General features: G+C 43.0%; 1 long non-coding RNA gene across 1 annotated transcript; it reads right to left on the bottom strand.

Moving 5' to 3' along the window:
* Positions 1–15504: 15504 nt before the first annotated feature.
* On the bottom strand, positions 15505–18186 carry LOC109034270 (uncharacterized). The gene is made up of 2 exons (XR_011900528.1): positions 17317–18186; positions 15505–16602 (listed from the first exon to the last, which is right to left on the bottom strand). It is a non-coding gene; the product is annotated as an uncharacterized lncRNA (long non-coding RNA).
* Positions 18187–20215: the final 2029 nt, after the last annotated feature.

Genomic DNA, 20215 nt, shown 5'->3' with positions numbered 1-20215 from the left:
CTTTATGGCGCTTCGATACGCTGTGCAACAAAAAAAAATGACACAAATGTCTCCCGGATGAGATAAGGTGATAACTATGTATTTTGAGGCGCTGAATCCGAATATGACCTCCGTTTTTTCCCATCACCCTCCAGTTTTCCGAAAAAGTCAATTTGACCCGGAAAAATGGCCATTTTCGGGCATTTTTGGTGTTTTTGCGACTATTACCCCCTGCAGAATGTAGGTACAATTTTTCTCTGGTACGAAAAACGGCTATTACGATGTATTTTGAGCCGCTGAGTCCGAAAGTGACCTTCATTTTTCCCTGTCACCTCTCAGTTTTCCGGGAAAGCGACTTTTCCATGGAAAATGAGCAAATTTGAAGTATATTTTTCATGCATGCCATTTATTTGTTTAAATTTTCCTGGACCCGTGGTGCAGTCATTCTTATGTGTTTTAAGCCGCTGGATCCGAATATGACCTCGGTTTTTTTCTATCACCCCCGAATTTTTCGGTAATGTCGATCTTTCAGAGCCTAAATTTGTGTATAAGCTTTCCCGGACTCAAAGGGGATCAAAAATGTATTTTAAACATGTCTGCGACGTGTGATACATCGATTCCTATGTATTTTGACTCGCTAAACCCGAATATGATCTTGGATTTTTCCGATCACCCACGATTTTCCCGGAAAATCGATTTTCCTTGGAAAACTAACTTTCTACCTAGGTGTTTTTCGGACGATTTTCCTGTTGCGAGGAGTCTAAGAAATTTTCTGAGATCCTCTCTAGATCCCTCCTGCTGTACCTATTAAGAGCAGCTGAATCCAAATTTGATCTCTATTCATCTCTGACAACCCCCCGTTTTCTGGAAAGTCCGATTTTTCCGGGAAAAAAGCTTTTCCGAACCGTCCCCACCTCCAGAGAAATTTGAAAAATTTTCTGCATGTGTGATACATCGATTCTTATGTAATTTGAGCTGGAAAACCCGAATTTGACCTCAGAAATTTGTTATCACCCACCATTTTTACGGAAAACTCGATTTTTTGGAAAAAATGGTTATTTTTGACCATTTACGGTGTTTTTGCGACTGTTACACCTTGTGGAATGTGTGTAAGATTTTTCCTGGCTACAAATTAGATTACGCATTAGGTATTGTGAGTCCCTGAGTCCGGAAATGGCTTCTATTTTTTTCTATGAGCCCTCAGTTTTGTAAAAAAGACACTTTTTGCAGGGAGATTAAGTTAAATTGACTTATTTTAGTCGGGCATGCAAGTCTTATTTAAATAATTATCCTGGATCCGTGAAGGGGAGATTCCTATGTAGTTTTAAATGCTGAATCAGAATATGACCTCCAATTTTTCCTAGCACCCTCCATTTTGTCGGTAAAGTAGATTCTTCTTGGAGAACGTGTTTTTTGGTATATTTACAAAATTCTCCCAGAAAATCGAGCTTTCCGTAAAAATGGTGGGTGATAACGAATTTCTGAGGTCAAATTCGGGTTTTCCAGCTCAAATTACATAACAATCGATGTATCACACTTGCGGAAAATTTTTCAAATTTCTCTGGAGGTGGGGACGGTTCGGAAAAGCTTTTTTCCCGGAAAAGTCTGACTTTCCAGAATATGAGGGGTTGTCAAAGATGAATAGAGGTCAAATTTGGATTCAGCTGCTCTTAATATAGCAGGAGAGATCCAGAGAGGATCTCAGAAAATTTCTTAGACTCCTCACAACAGGAAAATCGTCCAAAAAACACCTAGAAAGTTAGTTTTCTAAGGAAAATCGTGGGTGATCAGAAAAATCCAAGATCATATTCGGGTTTAGCGAGTCAAAATACATAGGAATCGATGTATCACACGTCGCAGACATGTTTAAAATACATTTTTGATCCTCTTTGAGTCCGGGAAAGCTTATACACAAATTTAGGCTCTGAAAGATCGACATTACCGAAAAATTCGGGGGTGATAGAAAAAAACCGAGGTCATATTCGGATCCAGCGGCTTAAAACACGTAAGAATGACTGTACCACGGGTCCAGGAAAATTTAAACATATAAATGGCATGCATGAAAAATATACTTCAAATTTGCTCATTTTCCATGGAAAAGTCGCTTTCCCGGAAAACTGAGAGGTGACAGGGAAAAATGAAGGTCACTTTCGGACTCAGCGGCTCAAAATACATCGGAATAGTTGGTGATCATACGTGGTAGATTTGGTAGATAACACGGTGATGAATGAGGAAGTAACTGAAAGAAACTCATATTTCCAATCACATGTTGTATTTTGCAGTTTTTTTTTGGCACAAAGGGATGCACTTCAGTGGAAAGGCAGTAACTAATAGAAAAGCATGAAGGGGGAAATGACGTTGACACAACTTGAGACGGAATGCATAGTCACTCCTTCAAAATATTCTCTCTCAAGGAGGTACCCAATTTGTGGTTGACTTTGGGATCGCGATATTTCTGAGGATTTCTTAGAAAAGGAAGGTTGTAAAAAATGCTTGAACTGTACATCCTTCAATTCTGATGAAGAAGAGGATAATTCTGGTTTGACATCATTGGGTCATTTCATGTAGAACCTACCAGCCATGCAACCGCCCGACTCGGATTTTGATGATAAATTTTTTTCTTGATCAGACCACCAAATAGTGAACTTCTGCAAAATATTAGGTCTCAAATCGAAAAACTCACTGAGATATGAATTTTTGAAGTTTTAAGAATTTTCAAGAAAGTGACATTTCGAACTTCCGAGAAAGAGAGGGTCATTTTTCCCAATAAAATTCACACCAGGCCCATTTTTCGTCGGATTGAATTGAAAATTTGACACAATGTCAATGAAAGTATGTAGATTTGAGAAAAAAATGCATGAAATGTTCGACTTCACTCATTGATGTGCTGCGGTTGATTGTTTGTTGTGATTTTGCCTGATTTTGGCGACAAAACCTTCCCCTCTTCAAATGCCCATAACTTTTGAGCTGCAAGTTATTTTTTGCTCCAATTTTTTTTTAAATGCTCCTAAGAGTATTAGAAAGACGCCTAAAGAACAATTCTGATGGTGTTTTGGGCTTCAGTATCTTTTTTTTTCACTTTTGTCCAAAAAAGGCGTAAAAAACTGAAAATAACACCAAAATGATTCCGATAATCGACCATTACCCTGAAAAGTCAACTCAAAAATCGCTCATTTTTTGCCCGAATGGTCCTTACTGTGTGTACAATATGTTTGAAAAATAAAATCAATGGTATTTTGGGTTTAAATATCTTTTACTTCGAGTTTTTGCCGAAAAAAGGCGCGCAAAACTGAAAAACACTGAAATTACGCCAATTATTGGCCCCAACTTTGGAGTAGCAACTCAAACATTGCTCACATTGCTCACATTTTTACTAAATGGTTCTAACTGCATGTGAAATGCATCTGGGGAATAAAAGTGATGGTATGTTCGGTTTCCCTAACCTTCCTCCCAACAATTTTACTCAAGAGAGGCTCGCTTGACTGAAAAAAACGCTAGGAAAATCTCATTAACCGGCCATTGCATTAAAAAAGCAATTGATTGGGGGCCCAGATTTTTCACCAAATGACTCTTGTTGTATGGGAAGCATACTAACTTGAGAAGTGAATATAGTGTATGCTTGGTTGTAGTAGTTTTTTCCTTCACTCCTATCTTTAAGATCGGTATTTAAAGGAAGGAAATAAAACTGCAGGTATCCCTTAACTGGTGGGCATCCCTATTCACATTTAAATCCGATTTACTGACTCTTGGATGTGTGTTCGCCTGGCTGTTATGTGTCTCTTTCGCACACCCAAGCGTCCCGCCAGGCGATTTTCTTTCTCTCTCGCACACTAAAGCGTCCCGCCAAGGACAACCGCTCTCAGAGGGTCGCGGGGGAACGCGATGCGCCTTTGCCGTAAAAACAACGCAAGTCCAACCGTGCGACATTCTTTCTCTCTCGCACTTATGCGCGAGCCGCCTCGTTTTTTATTGTCTCTCTCGCACACCCAAGCCTCCCGCCAGGCGATTTTCTATCTCTGTCGCACACTTGAGCGAGCCGCCTAGCTTTTTTCTGTCTCTCTCCCACACCCAAGCGTCCCGCCAGGCGATTTTCTATCTCTCTCGCACTTATACGCTTGGTACCTGGGCGATTTTCTGTCTCTCTCGCACTGGAAACGGGGCAACCGAGGGTGCAACCACTCTCGGAGGGTCGCGGGGGAACGCGATGCTGCTTTGACGGAAAAACCACCCAAGTCCCGCCTGGCTATTTGCTGTCTCTCTCGCACTTATACGCTTCCTACCTGGGCGATTTTCTGTCTCTCTCGCACACTTTAGCGAGCCGCCTGGCTATTTTCTGTCTCTCTCGCACACAATCGCGTCGTGCAAGGCGATTTTCTATCTCTCTCGCACTTATACGCTTGGTAGTTGGGCGATTTTCTGTCTCTCTCGCACTGGAAACGGGGCAACCGAGGGTGCAACCACTCTCGGAGGGTCGCGGGGGAACGCGATGCTGCTTTGACGGAAAAACCACCCAAGTCCCGCCTGGCTATTTGCTGTCTCTCTCGCACTTATACGCTTCCTACCTGGGCGATTTTCTGTCTCTCTCGCACACTTTAGCGAGCCGCCTGGCTATTTTCTGTCTCTCTCGCACAAACTATCTCTCTCGCACTTATACGCTTGGTACCTGGGCGATTTTCTGTCTCTCTCGCACTGGAAACGGGGCAACCGAGGGTGCAACCACTCTCGGAGGGTCGCGGGGGAACGCGATGCTGCTTTGACGGAAAAACCACCCAAGTCCCGCCTGGCTATTTGCTGTCTCTCTCGCACTTATACGCTTCCTACCTGGGCGATTTTCTGTCTCTCTCGCACACTTTAGCGAGCCGCCTGGCTATTTTCTGTCTCTCTCGCACACAATCGCGTCGTGCAAGGCGATTTTCTATCTCTCTCGCACTTATACGCTTGGTACCTGGGCGATTTTCTGTCTCTCTCGCACTGGAAACGGGGCAACCGAGGGTGCAACCACTCTCGGAGGGTCGCGGGGGAACGCGATGCTGCTTTGACGGAAAAACCACCCAAGTCCCGCCTGGCTATTTGCTGTCTCTCTCGCACTTATACGCTTCCTACCTGGGCGATTTTCTGTCTCTCTCGCACACTTTAGCGAGCCGCCTGGCTATTTTCTGTCTCTCTCGCACACAATCGCGTCGTGCAAGGCGATTTTCTATCTCTCTCGCACTTATACGCTTGGTACCTGGGCGATTTTCTGTCTCTCTCGCACTGGAAACGGGGCAACCGAGGGTGCAACCACTCTCGGAGGGTCGCGGGGGAACGCGATGCTGCTTTGACGGAAAAACCACCCAAGTCCCGCCTGGCTATTTGCTGTCTCTCTCGCACTTATACGCTTCCTACCTGGGCGATTTTCTGTCTCTCTCGCACACTTTAGCGAGCCGCCTGGCTATTTTCTGTCTCTCTCGCACACAATCGCGTCGTGCAAGGCGATTTTCTATCTCTCTCGCACTTATACGCTTGGTAGTTGGGCGATTTTCTGTCTCTCTCGCACTGGAAACGGGGCAACCGAGGGTGCAACCACTCTCGGAGGGTCGCGGGGGAACGCGATGCTGCTTTGACGGAAAAACCACCCAAGTCCCGCCTGGCTATTTGCTGTCTCTCTCGCACTTATACGCTTCCTACCTGGGCGATTTTCTGTCTCTCTCGCACACTTTAGCGAGCCGCCTGGCTATTTTCTGTCTCTCTCGCACACAATCGCGTCGTGCAAGGCGATTTTCTATCTCTCTCGCACTTATACGCTTGGTACCTGGGCGATTTTCTGTCTCTCTCGCACTGGAAACGGGGCAACCGAGGGTGCAACCACTCTCGGAGGGTCGCGGGGGAACGCGATGCTGCTTTGACGGAAAAACCACCCAAGTCCCGCCTGGCTATTTGCTGTCTCTCTCGCACTTATACGCTTCCTACCTGGGCGATTTTCTGTCTCTCTCGCACACTTTAGCGAGCCGCCTGGCTATTTTCTGTCTCTCTCGCACACAATCGCGTCGTGCAAGGCGATTTTCTATCTCTCTCGCACTTATACGCTTGGTACCTGGGCGATTTTCTGTCTCTCTCGCACTGGAAACGGGGCAACCGAGGGTGCAACCACTCTCGGAGGGTCGCGGGGGAACGCGATGCTGCTTTGACGGAAAAACCACCCAAGTCCCGCCTGGCTATTTGCTGTCTCTCTCGCACTTATACGCTTCCTACCTGGGCGATTTTCTGTCTCTCTCGCACACTTTAGCGAGCCGCCTGGCTATTTTCTGTCTCTCTCGCACACAATCGCGTCGTGCAAGGCGATTTTCTATCTCTCTCGCACTTATACGCTTGGTACCTGGGCGATTTTCTGTCTCTCTCGCACTGGAAACGGGGCAACCGAGGGTGCAACCACTCTCGGAGGGTCGCGGGGGAACGCGATGCTGCTTTGACGGAAAAACCACCCAAGTCCCGCCTGGCTATTTGCTGTCTCTCTCGCACTTATACGCTTCCTACCTGGGCGATTTTCTGTCTCTCTCGCACACTTTAGCGAGCCGCCTGGCTATTTTCTGTCTCTCTCGCACACAATCGCGTCGTGCAAGGCGATTTTCTATCTCTCTCGCACTTATACGCTTGGTAGTTGGGCGATTTTCTGTCTCTCTCGCACTGGAAACGGGGCAACCGAGGGTGCAACCACTCTCGGAGGGTCGCGGGGGAACGCGATGCTGCTTTGACGGAAAAACCACCCAAGTCCCGCCTGGCTATTTGCTGTCTCTCTCGCACTTATACGCTTCCTACCTGGGCGATTTTCTGTCTCTCTCGCACACTTTAGCGAGCCGCCTGGCTATTTTCTGTCTCTCTCGCACACAATCGCGTCGTGCAAGGCGATTTTCTATCTCTCTCGCACTTATACGCTTGGTAGTTGGGCGATTTTCTGTCTCTCTCGCACTGGAAACGGGGCAACCGAGGGTGCAACCACTCTCGGAGGGTCGCGGGGGAACGCGATGCTGCTTTGACGGAAAAACCACCCAAGTCCCGCCTGGCTATTTGCTGTCTCTCTCGCACTTATACGCTTCCTACCTGGGCGATTTTCTGTCTCTCTCGCACACTTTAGCGAGCCGCCTGGCTATTTTCTGTCTCTCTCGCACACAATCGCGTCGTGCAAGGCGATTTTCTATCTCTCTCGCACTTATACGCTTGGTACCTGGGCGATTTTCTGTCTCTCTCGCACTGGAAACGGGGCAACCGAGGGTGCAACCACTCTCGGAGGGTCGCGGGGGAACGCGATGCTGCTTTGACGGAAAAACCACCCAAGTCCCGCCTGGCTATTTGCTGTCTCTCTCGCACTTATACGCTTCCTACCTGGGCGATTTTCTGTCTCTCTCGCACACTTTAGCGAGCCGCCTGGCTATTTTCTGTCTCTCTCGCACACAATCGCGTCGTGCAAGGCGATTTTCTATCTCTCTCGCACTTATACGCTTGGTACCTGGGCGATTTTCTGTCTCTCTCGCACTGGAAACGGGGCAACCGAGGGTGCAACCACTCTCGGAGGGTCGCGGGGGAACGCGATGCTGCTTTGACGGAAAAACCACCCAAGTCCCGCCTGGCTATTTGCTGTCTCTCTCGCACTTATACGCTTCCTACCTGGGCGATTTTCTGTCTCTCTCGCACACTTTAGCGAGCCGCCTGGCTATTTTCTGTCTCTCTCGCACACAATCGCGTCGTGCAAGGCGATTTTCTATCTCTCTCGCACTTATACGCTTGGTACCTGGGCGATTTTCTGTCTCTCTCGCACTGGAAACGGGGCAACCGAGGGTGCAACCACTCTCGGAGGGTCGCGGGGGAACGCGATGCTGCTTTGACGGAAAAACCACCCAAGTCCCGCCTGGCTATTTGCTGTCTCTCTCGCACTTATACGCTTCCTACCTGGGCGATTTTCTGTCTCTCTCGCACACTTTAGCGAGCCGCCTGGCTATTTTCTGTCTCTCTCGCACACAATCGCGTCGTGCAAGGCGATTTTCTATCTCTCTCGCACTTATACGCTTGGTACCTGGGCGATTTTCTGTCTCTCTCGCACTGGAAACGGGGCAACCGAGGGTGCAACCACTCTCGGAGGGTCGCGGGGGAACGCGATGCTGCTTTGACGGAAAAACCACCCAAGTCCCGCCTGGCTATTTGCTGTCTCTCTCGCACTTATACGCTTCCTACCTGGGCGATTTTCTGTCTCTCTCGCACACTTTAGCGAGCCGCCTGGCTATTTTCTGTCTCTCTCGCACACAATCGCGTCGTGCAAGGCGATTTTCTATCTCTCTCGCACTTATACGCTTGGTAGTTGGGCGATTTTCTGTCTCTCTCGCACTGGAAACGGGGCAACCGAGGGTGCAACCACTCTCGGAGGGTCGCGGGGGAACGCGATGCTGCTTTGACGGAAAAACCACCCAAGTCCCGCCTGGCTATTTGCTGTCTCTCTCGCACTTATACGCTTCCTACCTGGGCGATTTTCTGTCTCTCTCGCACACTTTAGCGAGCCGCCTGGCTATTTTCTGTCTCTCTCGCACACAATCGCGTCGTGCAAGGCGATTTTCTATCTCTCTCGCACTTATACGCTTGGTACCTGGGCGATTTTCTGTCTCTCTCGCACTGGAAACGGGGCAACCGAGGGTGCAACCACTCTCGGAGGGTCGCGGGGGAACGCGATGCTGCTTTGACGGAAAAACCACCCAAGTCCCGCCTGGCTATTTGCTGTCTCTCTCGCACTTATACGCTTCCTACCTGGGCGATTTTCTGTCTCTCTCGCACACTTTAGCGAGCCGCCTGGCTATTTTCTGTCTCTCTCGCACACAATCGCGTCGTGCAAGGCGATTTTCTATCTCTCTCGCACTTTAGCGAGCCGCCTGGCTATTTTCTGTCTCTCTCGCACACAATCGCGTCGTGCAAGGCGATTTTCTATCTCTCTCGCACTTATACGCTTGGTACCTGGGCGATTTTCTGTCTCTCTCGCACTGGAAACGGGGCAACCGAGGGTGCAACCACTCTCGGAGGGTCGCGGGGGAACGCGATGCTGCTTTGACGGAAAAACCACCCAAGTCCCGCCTGGCTATTTGCTGTCTCTCTCGCACTTATACGCTTCCTACCTGGGCGATTTTCTGTCTCTCTCGCACACTTTAGCGAGCCGCCTGGCTATTTTCTGTCTCTCTCGCACACAATCGCGTCGTGCAAGGCGATTTTCTATCTCTCTCGCACTTATACGCTTGGTACCTGGGCGATTTTCTGTCTCTCTCGCACTGGAAACGGGGCAACCGAGGGTGCAACCACTCTCGGAGGGTCGCGGGGGAACGCGATGCTGCTTTGACGGAAAAACCACCCTAGTCCCGCCTGGCTATTTGCTGTCTCTCTCGCACTTATACGCTTCCTACCTGGGCGATTTTCTGTCTCTCTCGCACACTTTACCGAGCCACCCTACAATTCTCTGGTTCTCTCGCACACAATCGCGTCGTGCAAGGCGATTTTCTATTTCTCTCGCACTTATACGCTTGGTACCTGGGCGATTTTCTGTCTCTCTCGCACCGGGTCCTCTTGATCAGGGCAACCGAGGGCGCAACCGCTCTCAGATGGTCGCGGGGGAACGCGATTCGCCTTTGCCGTAAAAACAACGCAAGTCCAACCGTGCGTGTTTCGTTCTCTCCCGCACTTATGCGCGAGCCGCCTGGCTGTTTTCTGTCTCTCTCGCACACCCAAGCGTCCTGCCAGACGATTTCCTATCTCTCTCGCACACTCGAGTGAACTGCCTGGCTGTTTTTTGTCTCCCTCGCACACCCAAGCGTCCCGCCAGGCGATTTTATATCTCTCTCGCACACCCAAGCGTGTCGCCAGGCGATTTTATATCTCTCTCGCACACTTGAGCGAGCCGCCAAGGGCAACCGAGGGCGCAACCGCTCTCAGAGGGTCGCCTGGGAACGCGATGCGCCTTTTTTGCGCCTTGATTGTATTTTTCAAACATATTGTACACACAGTAAGGACCATTCAGGCAAAAATTGAGCGATTTTTGAGTTGACTTTTCAGGGTAATGGACGATTATCGGAATCATTTTGGTTTTTTTTTCAGTTTTTTACGCCTTCTTTCGACAAAAGTGAAAAAAAAAGATACGAAATTCCAAAACACCATCAGAATTGTTCTTTAGGCGTCTTTCTAATACTCTTAGGAGCATTTTAAAAAAAATTGGAGCAAAAAATAACCTGCAGCCCTAAAGTTATGGGCATTTGAAGAGGGGAAGGTTTTGTCGCCAAAATCAGACAAAATCACAACAAATACAATCAACCGCAGCACATCAATGAGTGAAGTCGAACATTTCATGCATTTTTTTCTCAAATATACATACTTTCATTGACATTGTGTCAAATTTTCACTTCAATCCGACGAATAATGGGCCCGGTGTGAATTTTATAGGGAAAAATCACCCTCTCTTTCTCGGAAGTTCGAAACGTCACTTTCTTGAAAACTCTTAAAACTTCAAAAATTCATATCTCAGTGAGTTTTTCGATTTGAGACCTAATATTTTGCAGAAGCTCATTATTTGGTGGTCTGATCAAGAAAAAAATGTATCATCAAAATCTGAGTCGGGCGGTTGCATGGCTGGTAGGTTCTATATGGAATGACCCCATTAACTATCATCTGATAGTAATTAGTGTCCTAAGCAAGTAAATAATTAGTTGAAAGGTTATGTTATTTAAAGTAGATAATTTTCCAGTTGCCGCCAACTTCGTAAAGAACATGGAAGTGTATTAGTCGTTCACTGTAGGAAAAATAGGCAGTATTGGGAAGTTATTTCTGGTCCTCCAAAGTGCTTTTATTGTTTCAAATTATTTATGAAATTTCATCTTTTGATCAACTATTGGATTCTCTCTTTCAGACATTCCAATGCGTGGGAGGAGGACAAGCTGGGGCCGTGGGCATGTAGGACCACCCACCGAAATAATTGCTCCACAACCTGCACAGCAACCTCCACTGCAGCCTCTACCACAACCTCCACTGCAACCAGCACCTGCATCGATTCCTCCACAGGAGCCATGATGTCTGGGTAAGACATCGTGGAAATTACTCACAGTATTAATATTTCCCATTCCTGAGGGGGAAGCTAGGGTTAGGAATTAAAATTTGCACCGTAGATAACACATTTCGTATCACAAGGTTGGTTTAGATTTGGTCGGAATAGTGGAACTGTTGCAGGAACAAGTTGATGAAGAAAAATGTTACAACGGTGAATGAAACCTTCAATGTTAATGCCAAGTAAATATGAATGGTATGTGAATCCAAAGTAAATGCTAGAAAGAAAAAAGTTGGATACTTGAGGCTTCTGACAAAACATCTTTGTTCATCACCTCTTTCCTGCAACTATCAGGGTCAGTTCTCTGAGTCGGCCAAGGCTCATGGTTAATAAGGTGAAATAGTAGAACAAACTTAAATGCAAAACCGCTATACTTCTCCCAGAAGTTTAGGAGTGGTAATTTTTAAAAAATTAAAGAAGGGGCAGATTTTAAATAGAAGAGACTTCCAAAACCGGCGCTCCGCTTCGCTCCGCGCCGGTTTTTTGGGGGGGCTTCGCCCCCCAAGCCCTCCCAGGACGCGCGCTTCGCGCGCGCTTTTTAGTTTGAGTGTCCATTCCAGTTGTTCTGTCTTCTTAAGCGACCCGCGCGTCCACCGCGGGAAGAGTGTATTTTCCGAAGGGGGGGGATCAATCTGTAAGGGAATGAATTAATTTCTTGAGCACAAGATAGTAGTTGCGTACGTTGCCAGCGAACGCGCTGCGAAAGGTTGTGACGGTTAAATGGTGAGATTTTGTTCAAGAACAGATCATTTAACCTGACCCACTGTGCGACGAACAATTTGTCCAGAATCTTCCTTCCCCTGACCCACTGTGCGACGATCAGCTTGTCCAAAAACTTTCTCCCCCGACCCACTGTGCGGCCCTGCTCCGGCCGGCTCCCCTCATGCCGCGCACCCCTCGCCTAAAACTTTCAAAGCTCGCCATTTTTAAACGGCTTGGCCGATTTAGCTCAAATTCAATACCAAACCAGTCCTAGGGGAGAACTACCACCCGTAAAAATTTCAGCTCAAAATATTCATTTTCGCTCGAGTTATCGAGTGGACAAGATTTGACCTCCCCCCACTTTCGAGCCCCACCCCTCAAAATCTATTGCCTCAAATTTCAATTTTTTTTTGCAGAATAGTAGTCCTAATGAGTCTCTACAAAATGCAAGAAAATTGGTCAAAATATCTTTCAACGTAAGAAAGATATAACCACTCAAAAATCGAAAAATCTTCAAAAGGCGGAAATACATACATACATACATACATACATACATACATATAATATATATATATATACACATGAATTTGAATAGCATATATTTTCGTGATCTACGACCCGTGATCGGTGCTCTTCACAATGTCTCAGGTCTGGGTCCGACATCATGGGAGAATGCAATAGTGTATTTCCTTCGGAAAATACACTAAAAGTAAGTATCTTTTTGCTGAAACTTCTACACTACTGCATAAAATTAAAATCCGTAAGAAACCGCTTATTGGTCATAATGTCAGCTTTTTAACGAGCTATAGTATTTTAAATTTTTTTCAGTAGAATGGCAGAAAAGTTATTTTTTTGTGAACCCACCTCACCACCAAACGGGTTTAAAATTCCATGTTGGTACATCGGCGCAGCAACTACTCGGTGTCAAAGCGCAATCACGATTTTGTAACATCAGACAGCCACAATTCTTAGCTAAAGGTTCCTTTTTTATAAGATCACCAAAGATGCACCACAATGTGGACATCAGCGTGGTATTAGTTGTATTTCAGCTACTTTTTGTGAAATTGCTTCACAAGCTAGGGGGCTTTCGTATCGGATCATGGAGTTACCCAGAAATCTCGTTCATCTATAAGGAGTCGTATGCTGAGGGAATTAATAAGCTTGTCCAACGTTACGTTTTATCTCATGTCTTGTTTAAATTTCGGACGGACTGGTAGCGTGAAATTTTGGACCCAAGTGGTCCGGAGGTGAGTTCACAAAAACAACTTTTTTGACATTCTGCTGAACCAAATTTTAAAGGAAAAATAAAACCTTGCAAGAAAGGGGACATCATGACCAATGAACAGTTTTTTTCAGACCTTTATTTCTTGCAGTAGTAAAGAAGTTACGGCAAAAAGATACTTTTATTTGGAACGACCCTCTTACATAAGTAAAGTTGCAATGGTTACAGTTGAAAAAAAATTACAAGTGGAATAGGATGTGCACTTCATATTCCTATTTTCATATGTTGGAATGTTGTAGGTCCAAGTCATAGCAGTTCAAAAAACAAATTTCAGTTAAAGAGGCTGGCAATTTGTCAACGATTATGACGTACTTGAGGGGAGGTAAGGAAAGACTCAATACATCTGGACTATCCATAGCACAAAGGCTGCCATAACTTGGCTTAAAACCTCATTTTCTCTCCCTCTCTTGATATTTTCTGAGAACCAGACAATGATACATGTTTGAGGGGTATTTAAGAAAGACAGTTCAACGTCTACTTTTTTGATTGGTGGCATTTTCACGATAAGCAATCATAGTTGGCAATAGGGAAAGAACTTTGATAATTCAGGTGCCCTCCTCATCGTTGCCGTTAGGGAATGATGCACGTCTGTTTTCTAAAAGGGAAAAGAGAATGTCTTTAATTTATTTTCTCGTAAGAGGAACTGTAGGATCAACATTCCTCTGTTAGAGAATTAACACTATTTAGCAGTTGCAAGGATAACATTTTAATTATAAAACTATAAGGAGTTTTGCCAGACCATTACTTCAAGAGTAAAATTGACGTGAAGTTTCTTTATGTGAGTTCAATGAAGCAGGACGTTTTGGGGTGTAAGCTCCTCCATCTTGTGGCATTTTTGTCGAGGAACCTTTGAGCATTTTCAGAGGGGGTTAAATATTAGTCTCCTTCAGGTGCTTTCAGAGGATTAAGAAATCACTCTGTTCTTTAAGGAAACTGAAAATAGGGTTATATTTGACCTTCAAAATAAATATGTATAGGAGGTAAAAAAATAAATGATGCAGTAGATTTGCAGCTGATAATTAAGTTCAATTGTTTGCACAGTCTCCCAAGTCATTGTTATTGGACTGTGTCCAATTGATCTTGTCCATTGTCTTTTGGAAGGAAAAATCGCAAGAAAAATTGTAATTTTAAGCAGGCGTTGGTTCCAGAATTAGTTTTGGCAATTCAGATGAAGAATTTTTACTTCCAACAAATCCGTTATCTAAGTTTTCGAACTTGTCATCAAAATTTATCAGTATTTTGGGAATCTCGCCCCTCTTTTTGTTTTTCATCCAATCAAATTTTATCTGAGAAAAGTTGTTCAAAGTAGCGGAAAATCAAAGTTTTTTTCAATGTTGGTCCAGGAAGACCAGGAAGAGCTGAGTGTGTTTCGGCATTCCTTTAGCATGAGTGTACACTCCCTACCAAATGAGGTTATGTTGTTAAACAGGATTACTGTTTTTAGGGGTTACTGTAATTCTTTTAGTAAAGGTTCCTTCTTTTAATTATACTATTGAAAATTCGTGTTGCAGGAGAAATAACAATCAGTTCCATAGAGGAGCCGCCATCCGCAGACACATTGAGAACTGGAAAGTGAAAGTATTTACAACATCGGAACTTGGCAACCATAAAAATACAGATTTTATCACTATTTTATCAGATGAATAAAGGAAAGAAGGGCACAGTAATTAATTTCAAGATGTAATTGTTTCGATCCAATGTTTGTGTGGATGTTTGATGGGTTGCAGAAACACAGAATTTTCAGAGGACAGTAGACCAATTGCAAGTCTCTGATAGCGTATCTTCTATATGAACCAAGCTCAAATTGGTTGTATCAAAAAGAGAAAAAAGTCATCACAAGAAGGAATGTAATTTTCTAGGTGTATTTTCAGGGCTGATCTCGAAAATTACGTTGGGTTTTCCGGATCCTCACGGTATGCTTGGAAAAATCAAATTTTGCATGTACTCAAAAAAAAAATCGCAGTTTACATCAGGAAATTCAGTTGTTTGGGAACTGAGTAAATAATACAGGACAGGGGAAAGGAAAGAAGAGCCAATTATCGCATCAACCTGAGTGGATCAGTTATCATTTTGTTACCATCTAAATTTATGTTGAATTGTGTGATTCTCGGATGTGTCATATGTGTCTTCTTTTCTTTTCCCCAATTGGAAGTAGGTGATTGTCAAATGCACCTTTTCAAAATCATTGCGAAAAGCCCACCTAGAATCAGTGACAAATTTTAGACGATCTGAAGTGTCTGTCGACCAGTAGCCTGATTATTGATGCTCATGTTAGCACAAAAAGACTTACAAAATCGATCAGATAAAGGATTATCATTTGTTAGCCTGGCGACAAAGCCTGATAAAGCTTTAACAATCAGGCTGTAGTGTCTCATGGTTGCTTGAATGAATTCAGGCGAGAATTACATTTTTGCCGGTAATTAAAGAGCAAAGAGGAGACTTGGATATCAGAAGTGACAACAAATTTATTAAGGATATTTTTGGTAAACAGGCATTAGTGCCATTAAGCCCATTTTCAGGAGTACAAGATTTCTGAATCCTTGTAAGATGGCGTATCCAATAAAATGAATGTAGCTTATACATGTTTCTGTACAATAGAAATGAACTAAAGATCATAGAGAGAGAATGGAATGCGAATTTTGCAAAGTTTTCATGTTTATCGGGGAACATATAACCCTGATCCACTGTATAGTTGTCATCTCTACCCCTGCATCATCCATGCGTTGGTAACTAATGGACAAAGACTTCAGTACTCTAATTTTTCTGTTTAAAATGAGAAAGGCGACATGTTTTTAGTGACAAACCCACCCCTCTCAATTACCATTCATGTTGAAAAAAAAAACTTAAATAATAAGGAACATATCATCTCAGCAGCAGAAAGTCTCTTGCCAATAAAAGAACTTGTGCATGTTTTCAAACAAAACAAAAAATAAATAAAAAAAAAAACAAAGAAAAAAAATATGTTAGAAACCTGCACAGGGCAGCCATCTGCTATTTTCCACACCCCTTTTCAAAGGTTCAGCAAGTCACAAAGGAATTAAAGTTTAGGGGCAGTTTAACTAATGGAGGAAGTACATGGTGTTCAATCTTCAATTAGGGATTTTCTCCAAAATAAAATTTTCGGTATAGAATCTTTTACTGTCGATAACTCAATGCTGAGGTTCAAATTGAAACAAACTCTACTCCTTAGGTGCTCGTTATGTTATCACAAGCCTGTAACATTGACTAGAAAAGCATGATGATACGATATAGTTGTGTTTACAATGAAATATCATCATTGATTGAAGTTTACTGTTTTTCAAATTCGTGATTTCAAAATCACTCTTATGTTCTGAACTGTACGAAATTTCCTGATTTGTTACCTTGGACGTTTTTTTTTCAATCACAGATGCAGTAGATTAAACGGGATGGCGGCTCTTCCTGCGTTGTTACCTTGGACTTTTTTTTTCATTCACTGATGCAGTAGATTAAACGGGATGGCGGCTCTTCCTGTGACGAGCCTGACAACTAAGTGAGTTTTCAATTTTTTGCCAGTACACTGAAAAATTGTATACGTAGTAAATCATTCTTGGAAGTGAGTTTCCTTAAGATTTTACTCCTCCTTCAGGTTAGTTATTCAAGATAATCAGCTTTTTTACACATTTTGTTTTTACCCATCTTCTCAAGTAAGGTCTATGAGGACAAGATTTAAAAAGTTCCCTGAGAAAATCTGCCCAAAAAGTTTTTCAATAGTGCAATGACCTGGCTGTTTATTTTTGTCGTGTTAAATTTTCTAACTCTGAGGACACTTTTCGTATTTGTCAACTGAGATATGTTTCGAAATAATACGGCGTAATGAAACGGATGCTACAGATTCAAATTCTCAGAAGTGAGAACTTGTCCATTGGAAATGTGAAGCTTGTGGTGACAAAACAGTTGCCAATGAGAGTTAGGTACGAAACTGGTGTAAATTTAATGATGATGGTACTATCCTCCAGAAAACTTTGAAGAGAGATTTCATGCATATTCATTCCACCTTCATATCCTTGCAATTGAGATAAGAGGAGCTTTCGAAGGGACAATGGCAAATTAAATACGAAGATCTCCCATTAATAAAGGGTATAAAGCCTTTTCCTGATACAATTAAGTCAAGTTTTCAAAACGTTAATAAAGTCCTAGACTATTTGCATTCCACCAAGGTGATGTTTTGAAGCCAAAGCTGACGGAGGAATAAAAGTAATGGAAGATTATTGAGTTTCTTCAAAGAGCGTACTGGTAAAGCAGTTTATTGTCCAGTGGACTTGTGAATACAGAAAACTTCATCCAACTAGAAATAGGCAGATGACAGTGAATGGCATAAGAGACACGTATGTTCTTTGTAGAAAGAGAGAAAAAAAACTTTTGGTGAGGCAGCGGTTGGTAATAATAGAATTACTTTTTTCGATCTCAAGGTGTGTGGTCCTCTTGACCAGTGATGGTTTTAATCCTTGGCTTATCATGAGTTATACATATTTCAATCGTTTCATGCAGAGGCCGCTCATGTCCATTCTTCCAGTCTTGAGTTTTTTTGAGTTGATAATACATTCGAGAGTTGAATTTAATGATGAATGTAGCGTTATTACTCGTTTTACACTTTGATGGCGGTGTCAAATCTTGAAAATTATTATAAGCACAAGAAAACTAAAAGCTGGAAAAATATACATTACAGACTTTCGCACGACATGACTCAATTACGAAATGATAAATGCCAGAAAAGATGAATTATGAAACTTAGAATTTTGGGTTACATAACTTGGCAACACCTCATAAGGGGCAGGGTTGCCACAGTCCGGGAATTTTATAAAGTCAGGGAAAACCGGGAAATGTCAGGGAAGTTGAATCTTCTTTATTTGCTCTCTAAAATGGGTTTGAGGTCTCGAACTTCAAATTTTGCCCAAACAATATTTTCAATTATTTCCTCTTAGCCATTTGCCATATATTTAACTGTCAGGGAATTTCACCAAAATGTAACAGGGAAATGTCAGGGAATTACATTTTCCAATTTTTGTGGCAACCCTGTCTGATCGAATGACTATTAATTTAATAACCGGAACTTGCTCTGCTATACCACTTATTTGACAGTTGATGATTATTTCTTTTCTCATGTTTTCAGATGTTTGAAGCAGGCAGCCTAGAACACATGTCTTGAAAGAAAATGCCAACTATTTTCGTTCCTCAATGATTACTTTTAGATGGAATTGACGCTGCGCAAAATTGTTTTACTTCTCTCTTACTGCCCTTTTTAAACAACATATTTTTTTTTAAATTTAATGGTCATTTTGTTTACTTGCTAATTTTAATATTCAGTTATTAGTGTTTGAATGCGTCAGTGAGTTGCTAGTGTAACACTGATTTTTGTTCCTATTTTCGAAAACTTGAATAAATTTCATGCGCTCATGTAAACAAGCTCGTTCTTAGACTAACAGTGCAAATATGGCAAAGAGCCGGATGCAAAAACGACATTTTTCGCCCCCCCCCCCCCCCCCACTAAAACTTATTCAAACTTCGTCTATCAGTTACTAATACTGGAGCGCTTCTTTCCCCAAATTTTCAGAACCCCAAAAAATTTTGGGTGGGGCGCTAAGGGGGGTGGAAGTCAAAACCTGTGAACCTCTATATGTTTCGAACGAAACAAGATATTGAGGCCCGGTTTGGACGAAAAATCGTCTAAAATTGCATACTTTAAGATTCTAAAGGTCAATATCCCAAAATTACATTTTTAACTTATGTGCTTTTTTCAGTTTTTGAGGAAAAACAATTTCTTTTAAACACACTAAACTGAAAGAGCACAATTTTGTATTTGAACCAAAACCAGTTTTTTAAATTGCTTGTCTTTTTCTGCATCCAACGAGTGGTCATGTAAGCTGGGGAACTGAACGGTTCCGGAGTTATGATCGATTGAAGTTTCCGCTCAACGCGTGCCGACCGATTTTCGCGCGCAAAAAGGTCGGATTTGACTGTTATTTAATCAGATTGAATGTTTAAACTGAGCAAAATGCATTATTAGGGACTCTTGAGGGTCGCTGAGTTCAGAAATTACAGATACTTCCAAAAAATTCACGTTTCTAAAATTACAGCTCCGTAGCGCTATTTTAGAGGCCCACTGAGTGCCAACTGGCCGCTCAGTGGTCCTGTACAGAGCTGTAATTTTAAAAACGTGAATTATTATTGGGCCTCAATATCTTGTTTCGTTCGAAAGATATCGAGGTTCACAGGTTTTGACTTCCACCCCCCCTAGCGCCCCCCCAAAAATTTTTAGGGGGTCTGAAAATTTGAGGAAAGAAGCGCTCCAGTATTAGTAACTGATAGACGAAGTTTGAATAAGTTTTAGTGGGGGGGCGAAAAATGTCGTTTTTGCATACGGCTTTCACCTGAGCCTTTCTTTAGCACGTTCAACCCATCTTTTGTACTTGTATCCCCTTGAAATATCATTATGTTAGTGAGTCAACAAAGTAATGCTGATTTTTATTCCTATTTTCGGAAACTTGAATAAATTTCATGCGCTCATGTAAACAAGCTCGTTCTTAGACTAACAGTGCAAATATGGCAAAGTTCTCCTGAGCCTTTCTTTAGCATGTTCAACCCTTATTTTGTACTTGTATCCCCTTGAAATATCATTATGTTAGCAGGTCAACAGGAAATTACTGATTTTTTGTTTTTTTTTTCAAGAACTTAAATAAATTTTCTTTTTTCTACTACCTTATGTCTATTTATCAACATCTCTTTTTTCATACACCATTTTTTCTTATGACTAATATTAGTGAGTGAAATATTTTTTCATGTGTGTTTTAAATTTCTCCCAGTCATTTATTGACTAATAATAGTCGCATTTTGTCCCTGAAGGACACAAATTTTTTATTTCTCCCTATTTTCTGAATCTGATTGTCTTGAGATGGCTTTATGGCGAAAGTCTCAAAACACTTTCCTCATTTGGAATGTTTCAAGAAGAGCTGATGATGTTTCATTTTCATTTAAATTTTTTCCTTACAATGAAAATCAGTGAATTATTCATAATTTTACCAAATATTCTGCACATGACGCAGGATAACCAGCAAAAATGTCAAGAAATATTGTTCCTTAGCTTATCGTAAGTAATACAGGCAATGTGACAAGAAATTATCAACGTTGCAAAA

The sequence above is a fragment of the Bemisia tabaci genome, chromosome 9 (assembly GCF_918797505.1).
Source record: "Bemisia tabaci chromosome 9, PGI_BMITA_v3".
Lineage (NCBI taxonomy): Eukaryota > Metazoa > Arthropoda > Insecta > Hemiptera > Aleyrodidae > Bemisia > Bemisia tabaci.
This window is presented reverse-complemented; position numbering and strand designations above follow the sequence as displayed.